Consider the following 16,341-nt stretch of genomic DNA (forward strand, 5'->3'; position numbering starts at 1 on the left):
TCCTGGACATCACAGGTCCCATCCTCTAGGGCTACCGCGAAGTAAACTGGCAGTCTGACGCCGAAGTGCAGACTGGCAACGACGTCACTCGGCACCGACGCGCAGGCCCAGAACCCTCCAATCAGCGTGTAGTCCCGCCCGCACGCTCGCGTTTTTCCTGTGGCGCGGGGACTTGGCTGCTGTTGCTATGGTTCCGAGGGTGGGACCAGGGAAGGCTTCCGCGCAGAGGACGGGTCGCCGGAGGGCCAGCGGCCGGTACCGAGCCAGCATCTGGTCGGAGCTTTCATCCTGCTGGACGTCCCTAGCCGACATCTTCGAGCTCTCTGCAGAAAAGCTGCGGAAAAGAAGGCTTTTCCTCTGGTATTGGTGGCACTCGGTCTCTCTGGCCTGTAGATGGCAAAGATGCTCTGTAGAGCAACCCTGTCCGTAGACTGACCCCGCCCTTTGTGCTTGAAAAAACTCCGGGGAATCTTTTTCTAGTGAAGAAGCTGCTTTTTTTTTTTTTTAATTTTTAAAATTATTATTATTTTTTGTCCTTGGCAACTAGGTACCGGTGCTGGGGAGGTCCCTTGGGAAGATGCACCTTCTGAGGCCAAAACGATTTTGCTTTTCAAGTGAACTTCTGCGAGTCTGTCTATATACCCTAGCAACTTGTACTTCTGTTCTCTGAAAGGTCTTGCCATTTTCTTTCACACACGTTGTCCTGGGCTTTATGGCAGTTATTAAATGCATTGTCGAAAATTTGAAAGACCAATAATATAAAGAAAGGTAATCCTACAGTCTCATCACCCAAAGATAAACTTTAATGATTCTTTTTAATACATTTTCTTGGAGGTTTTTCATTCATAAAGGTATATTTTAAATAAAGTGAAGTTAATATTGTTTTATGACCTAAATATCAAACTTTTGAAACAGTTTACAACTTGGAAAATCATATGTTTTAGTTATTTTTTGGTTTTAAAAAATGAAGTATATGTTAAAATTATTAAAATTTCAGTAAAATTAGGCCAAAACATGGTAACTCATGTTCCACATGTTACAGACTCCCTCCTCCTTGTTATTTTTAGAACCAAGTGGCTCTAAAAAAAAACTATACTTACTATAGAAACCAGTTCCCATACGTGAGAAAAGATAGTGTGTGCCTTCTGAAATTGCTTTTAAGTTATAATTCCTGTGTCTTAAAACAATCTTACCTTGCAGTTGTGATTTGTTAATCCCTGAGGGCCTAAGATAACAGTGTGCTCCTGAAAACTGCCTCTTTACTGCCTTTCTAAATTTAGGGTATAAAAGTAAGGAGAGACAAAGGATCAGAGCTTGAGTTTTGAGACAGGAGTCTAGTCAAGCCAACATGTGTAAATAAACTGCCTTTCCTCCTGAAGCCTTGAGAGCTGTTTGGTTTCAGTGGTCTTTGTAACATTGGCTTCTCTGACAGGGAAACCAACTGTGCTGGCCCCTTGAGCCACTGGTTCAGGGCGTGGATGGAGCGACAGGATGGACGACTAGACGCCTCTCCCAAAACTTAAGGGAAAAGTCCTCCAGGCAACAGGGATTTGCACTGTGTCAGCCACTGCTCCCGACCTGGACTCAAGGAGACTCAGGATGATTGGACCTGGAAACTTCAGACAAGATTAAGAATCCCCTGGGACTGGAGTCTGAGACAGGCCTACCCCACTGAGCAGAAGGAGGGCCTAATGACTCCCCAAGAAATCTACTTTTTGCTTTCCTGGTAAGGACTAGCCCTCAGAGGGAAAGAATGTTTTAAACTCTGTGTGAGAAGTGTGTGAATGAGTGCTGGTCCTGCATGTGTTGGCGATTATAATCTGTTGACCCATGGCACAGGCTGTGGGTTATGAGTGGGCCTGAAACTGCAGTTCTATGGTGATCCTCATATGGTCAAGGGTCACATCAGTACAGGGGACTAGACTCCGGACAGACCCTGATTTATGTGGAGTGTCCTCTCCAGAAAACCTCAGGAGAGTGAGAGAAATCTTGCTGACCCTTTGCAGGCAGAAGGAAACCTTGGGAATGCCCAGAGCTGGTCCTTCTAGTCTGATAAATGGGTAATACTCCCCCCATATTCTGCCTTGCCTTGCTGGAATCCTGTCTCCTCATCAGGTCACAGGTGAGGGGTGGCTGAGTGTAGGTAAACTTTGTCTACTACTACCTCACTGTGAGATCAGTGAAACACGGCTCCCACAGCCCAGAGCTTGAATATTTCTAGTAAGAAAAAGTAAGAAGTAGGCCTCCAGGATACTGGGGATTCCTTTCACACTCAGACCTTGATCTAAAGATCAACTCAAGAAAATACTAGGAGAACTGAGTCTTAAGAAAATTAGCCTCTAGAATGTTAAAAAGGACTGTCTTAATTCTGGACTGAGTCTCTGACCTTGGGTCTTTCCAGCTGGATCCCTGGAATTCTCACATTATGAAACTCAAACATGGCATGAAATTGGAATCATTTTTCATAACCCAAGGTTATGAACCAAACTTCTGCTCTGCTTATATTAGTGTTAGGTAGGAAGTCAGATATGAGCTTATGTGTGTGTGACAGGCCTAAAGAGAAGATGTCTATGTCCAGCATATGTATCTGCATCTCAAAGTCATCCTGATAACATTTCAGGGGCAGCCCAGTGTTCGTTTGCATCCTGCTCTGCCCCCTCCTACCCGATAACCTGCCAGGTGGGGGTCCCCGCCCCTTCTGCCTGATAACCTTCCAGGTGCAGCCCAGTAGCTGCACTTCAAATGCCCTTCCTGCCCTTCCTCTAATGAGGACAGCACCAGCTAGGCTTCCTCCTGTCTGATCCCTTCAGGGGAAAGCTCAGGAGTTTCTTAGTATTTACATCCATAAAGTCTTTTGTTTCATGAGATGTGTGAAGACAAAGACCCATCTCCTTAAAAACCCCCGGCTTCAACTGGACTGCACGCTCAGCCTTCTGCCTCTCTGCTGAGCCGCCTGCCTGGCCTGGTCAGGTGTATTCTCCACTCAACCATGTAACCTCGCTCGTCCCCGAGCACGAGCAACTGGGCATGCATTCTCAGGTTCTGTCTGGAGAGGTGCCCATCCGTTCTTACAGATGTCCCTTCACTAATAAACTTTGCTATTTTACTCTCCACTACTCTCTGTCTCACGCCTGAATTCTTTCTTGCGCGAAGACAAGAACCCTGCCATTCACCGGTAACTTAAGGGCCTAAAGGATTAAAACTGACTCCCCTCCTCTCTGCCTGTAGTTTCTTTGGGAAAAAGAGAAAGAGAGAGACAGAGACAGAGAGACAGAGAGAGAGACACACACACAGAGAGACAGTGTAGACGTTTTTCCCTCTCTTTGATGTGTGGTGTGTTATCTCCATTCCTTTGCTCAGAGTTGGGAAGAGAAAGGTCTCCTGTCTCCCAACCTTGGGCAGAGATACTTAAAAGTTACTTGAATGTAGGTTGGTAATCTCTGGTGGGTGTGGTGGAATGAGAAGGCCATGCCAAGGTGGCCGCTGGCAAGGGAGTGTCAGTTACTCAGGAATGGCTTTGAAACCCACCTGGCAATGGAGCCTGCCTGGCAACAGGCTGCGATTGGATAGCTTTGAATCCCACCTGGCAATGGAGCCTGCCTGGCAACAGGCTGTGATTGGATGGCTTTGGAAACTGCCTGGCAACAGGCTGTGATTGGTTGTGGCATAGACCGCCCCTTGACCAGATTGGCTGGTCTTGGCTATATAAACTGTTGTACCAACTGAAATAAATGAGTTTGTGGGCTGCTTGCCTCAAGCCCGCTTTCACCTGACTCCTCCTGGGGTCTGTGTGGTGACTCCGCACCTCTTGCCCCCACCACGCTCCTCCTCTCAGAAAGGAATCCACTGCAACATTGTTGAGAAATAAACTGCAACATTTGTGCTTTTCACCCCTGACACACCAACCCCTGGCCTACAATCACCCTTAGAACCTTTCAGCTTCCTGACATACATTTATTTCAGAGACAGTCCCAGGTATCTGACTGTTGACTAGGTGTTGGCCTAAGGCACTTGTTAGTAAAAATACTAGGCTCAAATTCAGTCTAAAGAGACAATAACAGTAACAATCTCATGCATGAAAATTTGGTTCCACTTAACTGGACATTGGGTTTAAAGGGGTTTCTCCCTTTTGAATCTGGGAAGATAATTTCCTTAAAAAATTGCTTTTGAACTTGCAAAACTTGTTTTGTGACTTGGTATAACTAATCTGGATGAAATAGCAATGGGTGATCAGTGCTTGTTATAGACCCTGAGAAGGATTTTGCAATCTTCTGGTTTATGTCACTGATTTCCAGCTACAGTTCTTACAAATAGGAGTAGAATTACATATAAATTTTGACCTTAATTCAGATAAAGATATGATATAACATCAGCATCTTAAGTCATCTAGGTGTAATTGCTAAATGTAAATTGGCAAAGGTAAATTAGTTAAATGTGTCTAAATGTAAACCTAAGTGCTTCTAGCACCCTATATTCTATGCAAAAACTTTGGGTTTGTTAACAAGCTTGTTTTCATAAACTGTCCACATATGAAAAATAATTCAAGACTGCTTGAAAGTAACTAAGGTTAAAATATGAAAATATCTTGATTTGGAGATTTTTAAAGGATTATTTCAGTGTAAGTGAAGGAAATCAGCAGATGGAAAAAGGTCACAAGTATAAAAAATGTGTTCTTGGTAAGTAAGGTTAAGAAGGAAAGAGACTTTTTGAGTAAAGACAGGACATGGTTTGTAAGAATTACTAATGCTTAATTTACTCTAGACATGAATGGGATGATAATCAGGTTTAAGTAAGTTGCAGAAGGTGTGAGGAAGTCACAGAGGATTATGAAAGGAAGAAATTTCTGGAGACAAAAACTATTAATCTATTTTTTCTTTGACATAGAATTAGAATCTGATCCTCTGTTAAAGCAATGAAGATTTTACAATACATATATGTCAGTAATTATGTTGAAATAGTCTTGAAAATATGTTTAAAAACTGCAGCATCTCCTTTTTTAAGATTTTATTTATTTATCTGAGAGAGTTATACAGAGAGAAAGGCCTTCCATCCACTGGTTCACTCCTGAAATGGTTGCAACAGCTGGAACTGAGCCAATCTGAAGCTAGGGGCCAGGAGCTTATTCCAGGTCTCCCATATGGGTGCAGGGACCCAAGAACTTGGGCCATCTTCTACTGCTTTCCCAGGCTGTAGGAGAGAGCTAGATCAGAGAGGAGCAGCTGGGACTAGAACCAGTGCCCAACTGGGATTCCGGTACCACTGGTGGAGACTCATCCCACTAATCCACAGTGAGGGCCCCTGCAGCATCTCCTTTTAATAGTTTTTGTTTAATTGATGACTCTGTCAGTTTCCTAGCCAGCTCCACTGAGCTCTTTTCTCTTCCTGGTTCTGAAATTGTTAAAAGTGTTCCAAGTTATGAGATGATTCCATGTGCTGACACTTCTATTTAAGGTTTTCAGTTCTCATTTTGGTGACAGCCCAAAAAGACATCGATTTTGTATCCTATTGAGGTAATCTTTGTGTTCTCTGTCTCTTCTTAAGTCCTGATTATGTAAAACCAGCTGAGTTTTTTTTTTTATTACAAGAGTTAGGGCTTATTTTAATATATACCTATTTTAAAGCATTTCAGTGATCACTTTATAACAATGATCAAATCTGGTCTGTATTATAATGTTATGATGTTAAGGGATCCTGTTTCTACCAGATATTTTAAACCTTCTTGGCATCTTTGACAAAAAACAAAGTTCCAAAGATACAGTCAAGATGTAAAGTGGTGCTAAATTTTAAGTTATGATACACATGTTCAAAAATTACAAAAGTCTAGTAATCTTATTATGTCATCAGTTATGATGGTTATCTCAGTGAAAAAGGCCTAGAGGCATAAAAGGGATAAATGGTCTATAAAATCCTGCAGATGCTTTTTAAATACTGTGTGAAGTAACAAGTGCCTCTTGTTGGTTAATAAGTTCATAATTTTAAACATGGCTATTTAAAGTGTTTTATAATCCACAGTTTGTGTCCTCCCCCAAAGACTAAAAATCAGATTTACTGCTCATGGAAACTAAAACATTGTTGGTTCTGTGTTTAAATGTGTCCTCTTTTAGTTTCCAAAGACTTTTTCCAGTGACTTCGATCGTATTCAGTAGTTTGGGATGGCTCTGCAAACAGATAAAGCCAAAGTTTAACAGGTTCCAACTGAGAAAATGTATGGTTAATTGAGGTTACTAAGAGCAGGAAGTAATTAAAATTAATTGGTAATTAAAAATAACAGTTAAATATTAAAAAATTTTATTTAATAAATGTGAATTTACAAAGTGCAACTTTTGCATTGTTCTGGCTCCCCACCAACCTCCCTCCCTCCCTCAGCCATCTCATCTCCCACTCCCTCTCCCATCCCACTCTTCATCACGTTTCATTTTCAATTATCTTTATATACAGAAGATCAGCTTAGTAAATACTAACCAAAGATTTCAACAGACTGCACCCACACAACCGCACAAGATATAGAGTACTGTTCGACTAGTAGTGTTATCTTTAACTCTCATAGTAAAACACATTAAGGACAGAGATCCTATATGGAGAGCATGTGCCCAGTGACTCCTGTTGTTGATTTAACAATTAACACTCTTATTTATGACGTCAGTAATCACCGAGGCTCTTGTCATGAGCTGTCGAGGCTATGGAAGCCCCTTGAGTTCACCAACTCTGAACTTGTTTAGTCAAGGCCATATCACAGTGGAGGTTCCTTCCTCCCTTCAGAGAAAGGTGCCTCCTTCTTTGATGGCCTGTTCTTTCTGCTGGGGTCTTGTTCACCGAGATCTTTCATTCAGGTCGTTTTTGCCACAGTGTCTTGGCTTTCCATGCCTGTGAGACTCTCATGGGCCTTTTAGCCAGATCCAAATGCCCCAAGGGTTGATTCTGAGGCTGGAGTGCTGTTTAGGGCAATTGCCATTCTATGAGTCTGCTGTGTGTCCTGCTTCCCCTGCAGGATCATTCTCTCCCTTTTAATTTTATTCTTCATTATTTGCAGACACTGGTCTTATTTGTGAAATCTCTTTGACACTTACCCTATCTTTTTGATCAATTATATACTTAAACTTGTCACTTTAACAAGTGAGATGGCATTGGTACATGCCTCCTTGATAAGATTGAATTGGAATCCCCTGGCACATTTCTAGCTTTACCATTGGAGGTAAGTCCAAGTGAGTATGTGCTGACCTGTATATCTCCTCCCTCTCTTATTCCTACTCTTATATTTAACAGAGATCACTTTTCTGTTAATTTTAACTGCCTAAGAATAATTGTGTATTAATTACAGAGTTCAACCAGTGGTATTAAGTGGAACAAAAAGAACAACAACAACAAAAAATACTAAAAGGAATAAAATGGTAAGTTGTTCTTCAACAGTCAAGACAAGGGCTGATCATGTCAATGTTTCTCATAGTGTCCATTTCACTTCAACGGGTTTCCTTTCAGGTGCTCGGTTAGTTGTCATCGATCAGGGAGAACATATGATCTTTGTCCCTTTTGGACTGGCTTATTTCACTCAGCATGATATTTTCCAGATTCCTCCATTTTGTTGCAAATGACCGGATTTCATTGTTTTTACTGTTGTATTTAAATATTTTTAAAAGGTATTATTGAAACTGCTTTATTGTTCTTTCCTGTAATGTATGTTATGTGTTATATGCGTGCACATATTGTATGTCTACGTGAAAAATTTATTAAGAACTCTATTTTAATTGGATTATAGGTAAAAGATTGCTCATATGATTTTAAACTTCTAAATTAACCCAAAATAGATTTTTCTGTTTACGTGACCTAGATAAATCTCTGTATTAGATATTTTGAATTTGTTGGTAGAAAGAAACTGAAAATGTTTTATTGACATGTTTGTGCTTGGGTTTGCTGGTCAAACAAATTATACTTATGTTAAGTATTTAAGGACATGTTTCAAAATACATGTTATTATTGTCTTAAAATTTATAGAAGGTATTGGACTTTTGGTAAATGTTTTCCTAAGTTGGTTTATTTGACAGTTAAAATTGTTTGCTAAATTTTCACTTGATATTAAGTTATTGACAGTAAGCTATCTGGGAAGTCTGACATATTCCTTCATTTCTCTATTCTTTTCAAGATGGGAAACTGATTCTGTTCAAAAACTCTCCATTAGAATGTACAGTTTGATCTTTAGACCTCATAAAAGGCATGTCTAACATTTTTCTGTAATAATAGCCTGGCCAGATATAGAAGATCAAATAGCATAGCCTGAAGTAGAGCTTATTTATGATTTCACACTAGATATACTTTGCTGTGGGCACAGTAAACAAGCAAAACCTCCCTTTTTCAAACTATGGGGGATTTAAAAAGTTTCACTAATATCTCCAAAATTTATAGGTAAGGTTTTCATCATGTCTGATCTTAAAGTAAGAATATAGGTCTCTTCAGGGTTGTTGTCTTATATCATGGGAAAAACATTGTCAGAACATGTCCATGCCACAGATTTCTGTGACCGCCAAAAATTAGGGATGGGATTAAGCACCCCCTTGGCTTGCATGCTCTTAAAGGCTTCCTCTGTGTTTTACTTTAACAGAAACAAGGAGGGAGAGGAGTGATCTAGGCAGCGGGAACAATGTAAGGTGGCAGGCCAACTAATAGATTTATATGATAATCTGCTATCAAGGAGACCCAACAGGCCAGTCCACCCCAAATGGCAATGGTTTTCAATGTGGAAAGCCAGAAGGACTTTGGTTTCTAAAGAGCCCTGTCAGTTCTGCCAGCCAAGAGTTGGGTCACTGGAAATGGAACTGCTCTGAGGTCAAAGGACTCCCAGGTCAGGGTTGCAGACCTTGTTGTCTCCAAGATGAAAAGCCCTTCACCCGAGGGAGGAGGAAGTTTCTAGCTATAAAGCTCTAAAATGACATCTTAGTTGTTAAAGTGATCATCCTATCATATCCTATAGATAGGATTAAGTGTTAAAGAGACCATATAAATAGCATCAAGTGCCTGGTAATAACAATAGACAGAATTAAAAAGGAGGGAATGTCCAACATGGGAAGCAGTCCACACAGCAGACTCATAAAATGAAAATTACTTTAAGTAACACTCTGACCTCAGAATCAGCCCTTATGGCATTCAAATGTGGCTGAAAAGCCCATGAGAGCAGTGTAGGCGGGAAAGCCAAGACATTGTGGCAAAAATATCCTACATGAAGGATCTCTGTGAATGAGACCCCAGTGGAAAGAAGGGGCCATCAAAAAAGAAGGTCCCTTTCTCTGAAGGGAGGAGAGAACTTCCACTTTGCTTATGGCCCTGTCTAAATACTGAGGGAGTTTGTGGTCACAAAAGGCTTCCATAACCTTGGCGGCTCATGGCAAGAGCCTCAGGTGATCACTGACATCATAAATAAGAGTGTCAATTGCTCCACTTGTAGGACCTCTGTCTTTAATGAGTTGTACTATGAGGATTAATGGTAAAACTTATCTTCAAACAGTACTTTATACTTTGTGTGTCTGTGTGGGTGCGAACTATTGAAATCTTTACTTAGTATAGAGTTGATCTTCTGTATAAAGGTAATTAAAAATGAATCTTAATGAACAATGGGATGGGAGAGGGAGTAAGAGATGGGACGGGAGTGAGGGAGGGGCAGTGGGTATAGGGGAAAAACCACTATATTCCTAAAGTTGTACCTATGAAAATTGTATTCATTAAATAAAAGCTTTAAAAAAAGAAGAAAGGAAGGTTGAAAACAGAGAAAAGGGTCAGAAAACATGTTTCATCAGAGAAACAGGGCACATGCAAAATATTTAGGCATTTGTTAGCATTGTAATTAAAACAATCATGTCTTTGGGAAAAAATGAAGGGATGCAAATTTTCAATTGAGACATGTCTTTGGCAGCAGCAATTGCATAGCAAGTAAGTCTGCATTTTTTTTTTCAAAATTACGAAGCTACATTTCTAGATTGATATGACTTTCCTTTTTCTTATTTTAATCTTTGTTGATTTTACAAACAGTAAATTGTCAGCAGAAAGATACTTGACCTTTCACCTCACTTCAATAAATATTTTCTTGTAAAAAAAAGCCCTTCATTCTGCCCAACTTCCAAAGTAACCACCACTGCTGAGGGGACAGTCTAGGGTCAGTAACATTGCAGACTGAACTGTATATTTCCTTTTAGAGATGCCACCTATCTTCTATTCAGGACAGCTCTCCTCCCAGGCCAGCTAGGTAATGGAAGGGTACCTTCCGTAAGGAGATTCACACGTCCCTTATGTCTCTTCCAGTACCCTATGGCAGGGACCATATTCTGTTGTGTTCGTTACTCCCACTGCTCTCAAAGTTAGAGGTTTGACCCCTTGGATTCATCACACTCCAGTTAAGCTGGCTACACACACCAGCTGGACATTTAATCTGGTTTCAGGAGAGCCATTGAAGCTCGACCTGTCTAAGGACCCCAAGAGGTGACGACAAGATCCACCCCCTCTGGAAAGCTCACCTGACTCAGACAGCAACACCCTGTCCTGTCCACATGGCACAGGCTGGTCAGTCTATGCATGGTGGAAGCTTGAGGAATCTACAGCTTTCACTGCAGCAGTGAATATGGAGGCTAAATGCTTAATCCCTAGCGGAAAGCCTGGAAAACTTAACAAGAGACACCTGGGAATTGGGGTCACAATGTCACCTTATTCCTTAGGGCTGATAATGTTTTTATTGCTGTCTGTAGGTTTTGTGAGGTTGCCCCAAGGGACTGGAGCTGACCACAGATAGTTGCTCTAGCTGTGTTCTACACAGGAGTGGTAAGTCTATTAGAAAAAATCTTTTGTTTCTTATAGTAATCTGTGTTTCACTGATTTCCAGGATGCATGCTAAGGTTACAGTCCAGGGCACATGGATTTTGGAGTTACTCCATCATAATCTGATAAATCCTATTGCTTCAGCCATCTGATCTCAGTATCAATAGTCCAATAGCCTCAATTTTGATGGGTGTGTTCTCCTAGATTTTGACAAACAGCCACTGCTGATAATGATTTACTAATTACAAATTAATACACTAATTACCACCTGCTGGACATGTACCACTGCGGTAGACCCACACCAACTTAGCACAAGAAGTGCACCCAAAAGTGCACATCTGGTTGGGGTTGCGAATCCTGGGTTGTTAAGGCCTCGGGCAGGTTTCAGTGTTGGGTACCTGGTTCTCCTGTTATTGATAGCTGTGGCTGGCCCCTGCATACACAATGCTGTTTTATGAAATCTCCAATTGCCAAAGTCAAGCTCCAACTACTCTTTATGTAGTACTGGCCACTTATGGGACCAGCCCCTAGAAGATGAAGATTTTAGAGTATTCTAAAAGTGCCCTAAAGAAGAGGAGGGGATATTAAAGACTCCTTCCCCCTTGTTATCAAAGGGTCAGGTGGGTCTAAAAAAAGCAATAATGACTAGGCCATAAAGGCTAGTCCCATTCCTAAGATAAGATAGTTGCATGCCTTCTGAAATTGCCTTTAAGTTATAATTCCTGTATCTTAAAACAATCTTACCTTAAAGTTGTGATTTGTTAATCCCTGAGGGCCCAAGATAACAGTGTGCTCCTGGAAACTGCCTTGGTATATTCAGGGTATAAGAGTATGGAAAGACGGCTGGCGCTGCGGCTCAATAGGCTAATCTTCCACCTAGTGGCGCCGGCACACTGGGTTCTAGTCCCGGTCAGGGCGCCGGATTCTTTCCCGGTTGCCCCTCTTCCAGGCCAGCTCTCTGCTGTGGCCTGGGAAGGCAGTGGAGGATGGCCCAAGTGCTTGGGCCCTGCACCCCATGGGAGACCAGGATAAGTACCTGGCTCCTGTCATCAGATCAACGCGGTGTTCCGGTCGCAGCGCGCCAGCCATGGTGGCCATTGGAGCGCGAACCAATGGCAAAAGGAAGACCTTTCTCTCTGTCTCTCTCTCTCACTATCCACTCTGCCTGTCCAAAAAAAAAAAAAAAGTATGGAAAGGCAAAGGATTGGGGCTTGACTTTTAGTCTAGTCAAGCCTGCATACATAAATAAACTGTGCCTTCCCTCCTCCTGAAGCATTAAGTGCCTTTTGGTTTCTGTGGACTTTGTCCCTAACACACAGACAATGATCACCATTCATCCTTTTGACAGGGGAGCTGTGATGTATGTTTCAGTCTTGGGGAGTACCTTGCATAAACTAGGTGCTCAATAAAAATTGTCAAATAAAATACTATTAATGTTTCTGGTATTGATGTATTATGTTTATATATAATTGACATTTGCATAACGTGAGTATAATATCTCAACAGTTTTCTACATTTTCTTTTTCATTTTCATTTTGTTTTCAGTATTTCCCTATATTCTAACAAAGCAATTTGATGGTCTGTTGCCACTTCACTCTGCTAAGTGAATCAAATTTAGCTGATTGGTAACAGAGCCCTGGTCTTTTTAGGTATAAAGCGCTTTCCTTCATTCCATAATAATCTGACTGTGGTTTAAGTGAATAAGAGAAAGCAAAATGTCCTGGGTAGCTGTGCTCTGTCTTTTATTGTTGCTCCACAATTTGATGGGAGTCAGTAGATTGGTTGCCTTTCCACAAAGACCCTGCTCTGGATGACGTCAATTCATAGAACTGAGATTCTGGAAGGCGTCCTGCTATTATTTAGTCCAGTGGGAAAAAGCTAGGCAGGTGAGCTTGCTGCATTGGATTACTGACTTTGGCCATGTAAGGAGGTCTGGGGGGTATAAAGAAGAAAGCAGTAGATGTGAACTTAGGGTCCCAATGAGCAACACACTATTGGAATGAAGACAAGGAGACCAATATGCGTAAAGCAAGCTGGATCTTACTGCAACGGCTTTGGTCTCCCCAAGTCCAGCTAATACTTCTCTGATGATGGTTTCCATGCTTCATATATCCTAAAAGAATTTACATAGTTAATGCAGAAAACATTTCCTTTTAAACAGAATTGTACATAGATCATCTGGATTGCTTTATACCGGCAACTTGTTTATCATATAGACATGGTTGGATGTGGACCTGTAGTTCTTCACTAATCTCTTCCTGTAGGGTCTCCTGGAGGCTTTGGCTAGATCTCAGGAGAACTTCTCTTCTAGTGCCAGCTCCACAAACCTTACTTATTTTATGCTCTTCGTTTGAGCTGGCTGATTCCTCCATTTTAAGAGGAAGGGTCAGGTTAAATTAGTGGGTGGCACGGGGAGGTGGAGTCAGGAAGCAGCATGGCTAAGGAGCCCCGTATCCAGTACAGCCTCTACTCTTTCAGTTCTGAATCAGAATTTTATTTTGGGTGAATGGGATTTTTTTTTCACTTTAACAGAGAGTTTGAAATCCCAGTCTCTCAGAAATAAAAGGAAGATTGGTGAGAAATGAAGTCATACCACTGAATAGGTTGGGCCATCCTTAGAAGTACCATGCACTTAGAACTAATCTCTAAGTAGATAGCTGGGGAGAATGTTTGATCAGTAATGGGGAGTCTGCAGGAGTTGTAATGTCAACACTGCAATCTGACTATTTCTTGAGAGAGGACTTGTGGGGCTGAAGATGTAATCCTAATAACTGTTAAACCATTTCTAAGGGAAGATCAGTGAGGGCAAGTAATCTGCTCCAGTGTAATGGCAACAGTCCCATGAAGTAACTCCTAGGTCATAATTCCAGTTGGTATAGCAACAGTAGTTGCCTAGCAGCACATAAGAGGAGTTTTCCTCTGCAAGTGAACCTCCACATCACTTGATAACAGCAGTGATCAGACACTGGGAGCCATATCTGAAATGATATCGTCTGAAAGGGGTTAAATTACAGAACCTGTAATTGTAATTTCAGGGGAAGAAGATATGACCCTAATTAGGTAAATGTTGAAACGCAGCTGTGAAGCTCTTCCTGTTTTTATTTTTTAAAGATTTTATTTATATAAGTGGCAAAGCAGCAGGGGAGAGGGAGAGGGAAGGAGCGGGGGGGAGGAAGACAGGGAGATAGGGAGAAGGGGAGAGGTAGAGAGGGAGAATGAAGGAGGAGAGAGGGAGAGGGGGAGATAGAGAGGGAGAGGGAGTGAGAGGGAGGACAGGGAAAGAGGGGGGGATGGAGAGGGAAAGAGAGGGACACAGGGAGATAGAGAGGCAGAGAGAGGGAGAAGGACATGGAGAGAGGGAGGGAGACAGGGAGAAGGAGGACAGAGAAATAGGGGGAGAGGGAGATGGAGATGGATGGATACAGAGAGGGGGAGGGAGAGGGGGAGAGGCAGAGAGGGAGAAGAGGGAGAGATGGAGAGGGAGAGGAAGTGGGAGAGAGGAGGAGGAAGGAGGGAAAGGAAGGGAGGAAGGAGAAATAGGGATGGTGAAGGGAAGGGGGAGGAGGAGAGGGGGAAGGGAAGGGGAGAAGGAGAGGGGGTGGGGATCTGGAGTGGGGGAGGCGAAGGGGGAAAGAAGGAGAAAGGGAGAGGTGAGAGAGGGAGAGGAAGAGGAAGAGAGGAGAAGAACAAGGAGGAGAGGGAAAGGAGGAGGGGGATAGAGGAAGAGAGAGAGAGAGCTGGGTAGAGGGAGAGAGGGAGAAGGAGAGAGGTAGAGAGGGAGAAGTAGAGTGGGAGAGAGAAAGGGAGGGAGAGGGAGGCCAAGAGGGAGGGAGAGGGGGAGAGAAAGGGAGAGGGAGGGCGAGTGGGCGAAGGAGAGAGAGAGAGAATGAGAGAAGGAGGGAGAGGGGGAGGGGGAGAGGGAGAGGAATGCAGGGAGAAAGAGAAGGAGGGAGGTGGAGAGGGAAAAGGAGGGAAGGGGATAGGGAGAGGGAGAGAGAGGGAGGGAGAAGAGGAGAGATGAGAGATGGAGAAGTAGAGAGGGAGACAGGGAGAGGAGAGGGGAGGGAGATGAGAGGGGAAGGCAGAGGGGAGGGGGAGGAAGGGAGGGAGAAAGAGGAAGAAGGAGGGATGGAGAGAGAGGAGGAGGTGGAGGGGGGAATGGGAGGGGGAGGGAGAGGTTGAAGGGGATCTGGAGCAGGGGAGGGGAAGGGGGAGAAAAGGAGAGAGGGAGAGGGAGGGTGAGGGAGAAGGAGAAGGAGAGCAAGGGGAGGAGGAGAGTAGGAGAGGGATAGAGGATGAGAGGGATAGAGGTAGAGGGAAAAGGGGAAGGGAGAGAGGGCAAAGGGGAGAGGGAGAGAGGGAGAGAGGAAGGGAGAGGGAAGGCAAGAGGGAGGGAGAAGGAGAGAGCAAGGGAGATGGAGAGAGGGAGGGGAGAGGGAGAGAGGAAGGGAGAGAGAAAGAGGGAGAAGGAAGGGATGGGGGATGGAAACATGAGCGGGAGAGGGAGAGGAAGAGAGGAAGAAGGAGAGCAGGAAAGAGGGAGAGAAGGAGAGGGAGAGGGAAGTATAGGGAGAGAGGGAGAGGAGAGAGAGGGAGAGATGGAGAGACAGACAGGGAAAGGGAGAGAGGTAGAGGGACAGAGAGACAGAGGGGGGAGAGAAGTGGGAGAGAGAGGCAGGACACAGAGGAAGAGGGATGGAGACTGGAAGAGGACAAGAGGAACAGGGGCAGATGGGTTTGGGAGAGGAAGGTAAAGAAGGGGAGGGGGAAGGATAAAGGAGGGAGAGGGGAAAGGGGATTGAGAAAGAGGGAGAGAGGGAGAGGTAGGGAGGGAGAAGGGGAAAGGGAGAGGAGTAAGGAGAAGGGGAGGGAGAGAGAGGGAGGGGGAGAGGAGCAGAGGAAGACGGAGGGGGGAGAGGAAGAGGGCAAGAGGGAGGGGCAGAGAGGGGGGTGTAAAGCAAGAGAGGGAGAAAGGGGGAGGGAGGGAGAGAGAGGAAGTGATAGGGAGGGGAGAGGGTGAGAAGGAAAGGGAGAAAGGCAGAGAGGGAGAGGAAGAGTGAGAGAGGGAGAGGAGGAGGGAGGGGGGAGCGGGAGGGGAGAGAGGGAGGTGGAAAGCAAGAGGAGAAAGAAGGAGTGGGAAAGTAAAGGAGGGGAGAGGGAGAGAGGGCAATGGAGCAAAGCAGAGAGGGAGAGGAAGTTGCTGAGAGGGAGAAGAGATGATGAAAAGGGGGAGGGGGTGGGGAAGAGGAAGGGGTAGAGAAAGAGGAGGAGGGAGGCAGGGAGAGGGAGAGGTGGAGAGGTGAATGGGGAGAGAGAGAGGAAAGGGGAGAAGGGAGAGAAAAGGAGAGCAAGGGGGTAGGAGGAGAGGTGGAGGGGGATAGAGGACAAGAAGGAGAGAGGAAGAGGACAGAGGGAGAAGGGGAGAGGCCAAGAGAGAGAGGAAGGAGAGAGGGAGAGGACGAGGGAGAGAAAGGAGAGAGGGAGAGAGAGAGGGAGAGGGAGAGAGGGAGGGAGGGAGAGAGAGAGAGAGAGAGAGAGAGGAGAGGG

At 44.0% G+C, this 16,341-nt stretch overlaps 1 long non-coding RNA gene across 1 annotated transcript; it reads left to right on the forward strand.

Annotated features, from left to right (window-relative positions):
* Positions 1-201: 201 nt before the first annotated feature.
* Positions 202-10,801, forward strand: LOC149119613 (uncharacterized). The gene is made up of 3 exons (XR_016228181.1): positions 202-360; positions 1,433-1,726; positions 10,725-10,801. It is a non-coding gene; the product is annotated as an uncharacterized LOC149119613 (long non-coding RNA).
* The last annotated feature ends 5,540 nt before the right edge of the window (positions 10,802-16,341 follow it).

This window comes from Oryctolagus cuniculus, chromosome X (genome assembly GCF_051225735.1).
Source record: "Oryctolagus cuniculus isolate XC-2025 breed Fujian yellow rabbit chromosome X, ASM5122573v1, whole genome shotgun sequence".
In the NCBI taxonomy this organism is placed as follows: domain Eukaryota; kingdom Metazoa; phylum Chordata; class Mammalia; order Lagomorpha; family Leporidae; genus Oryctolagus; species Oryctolagus cuniculus.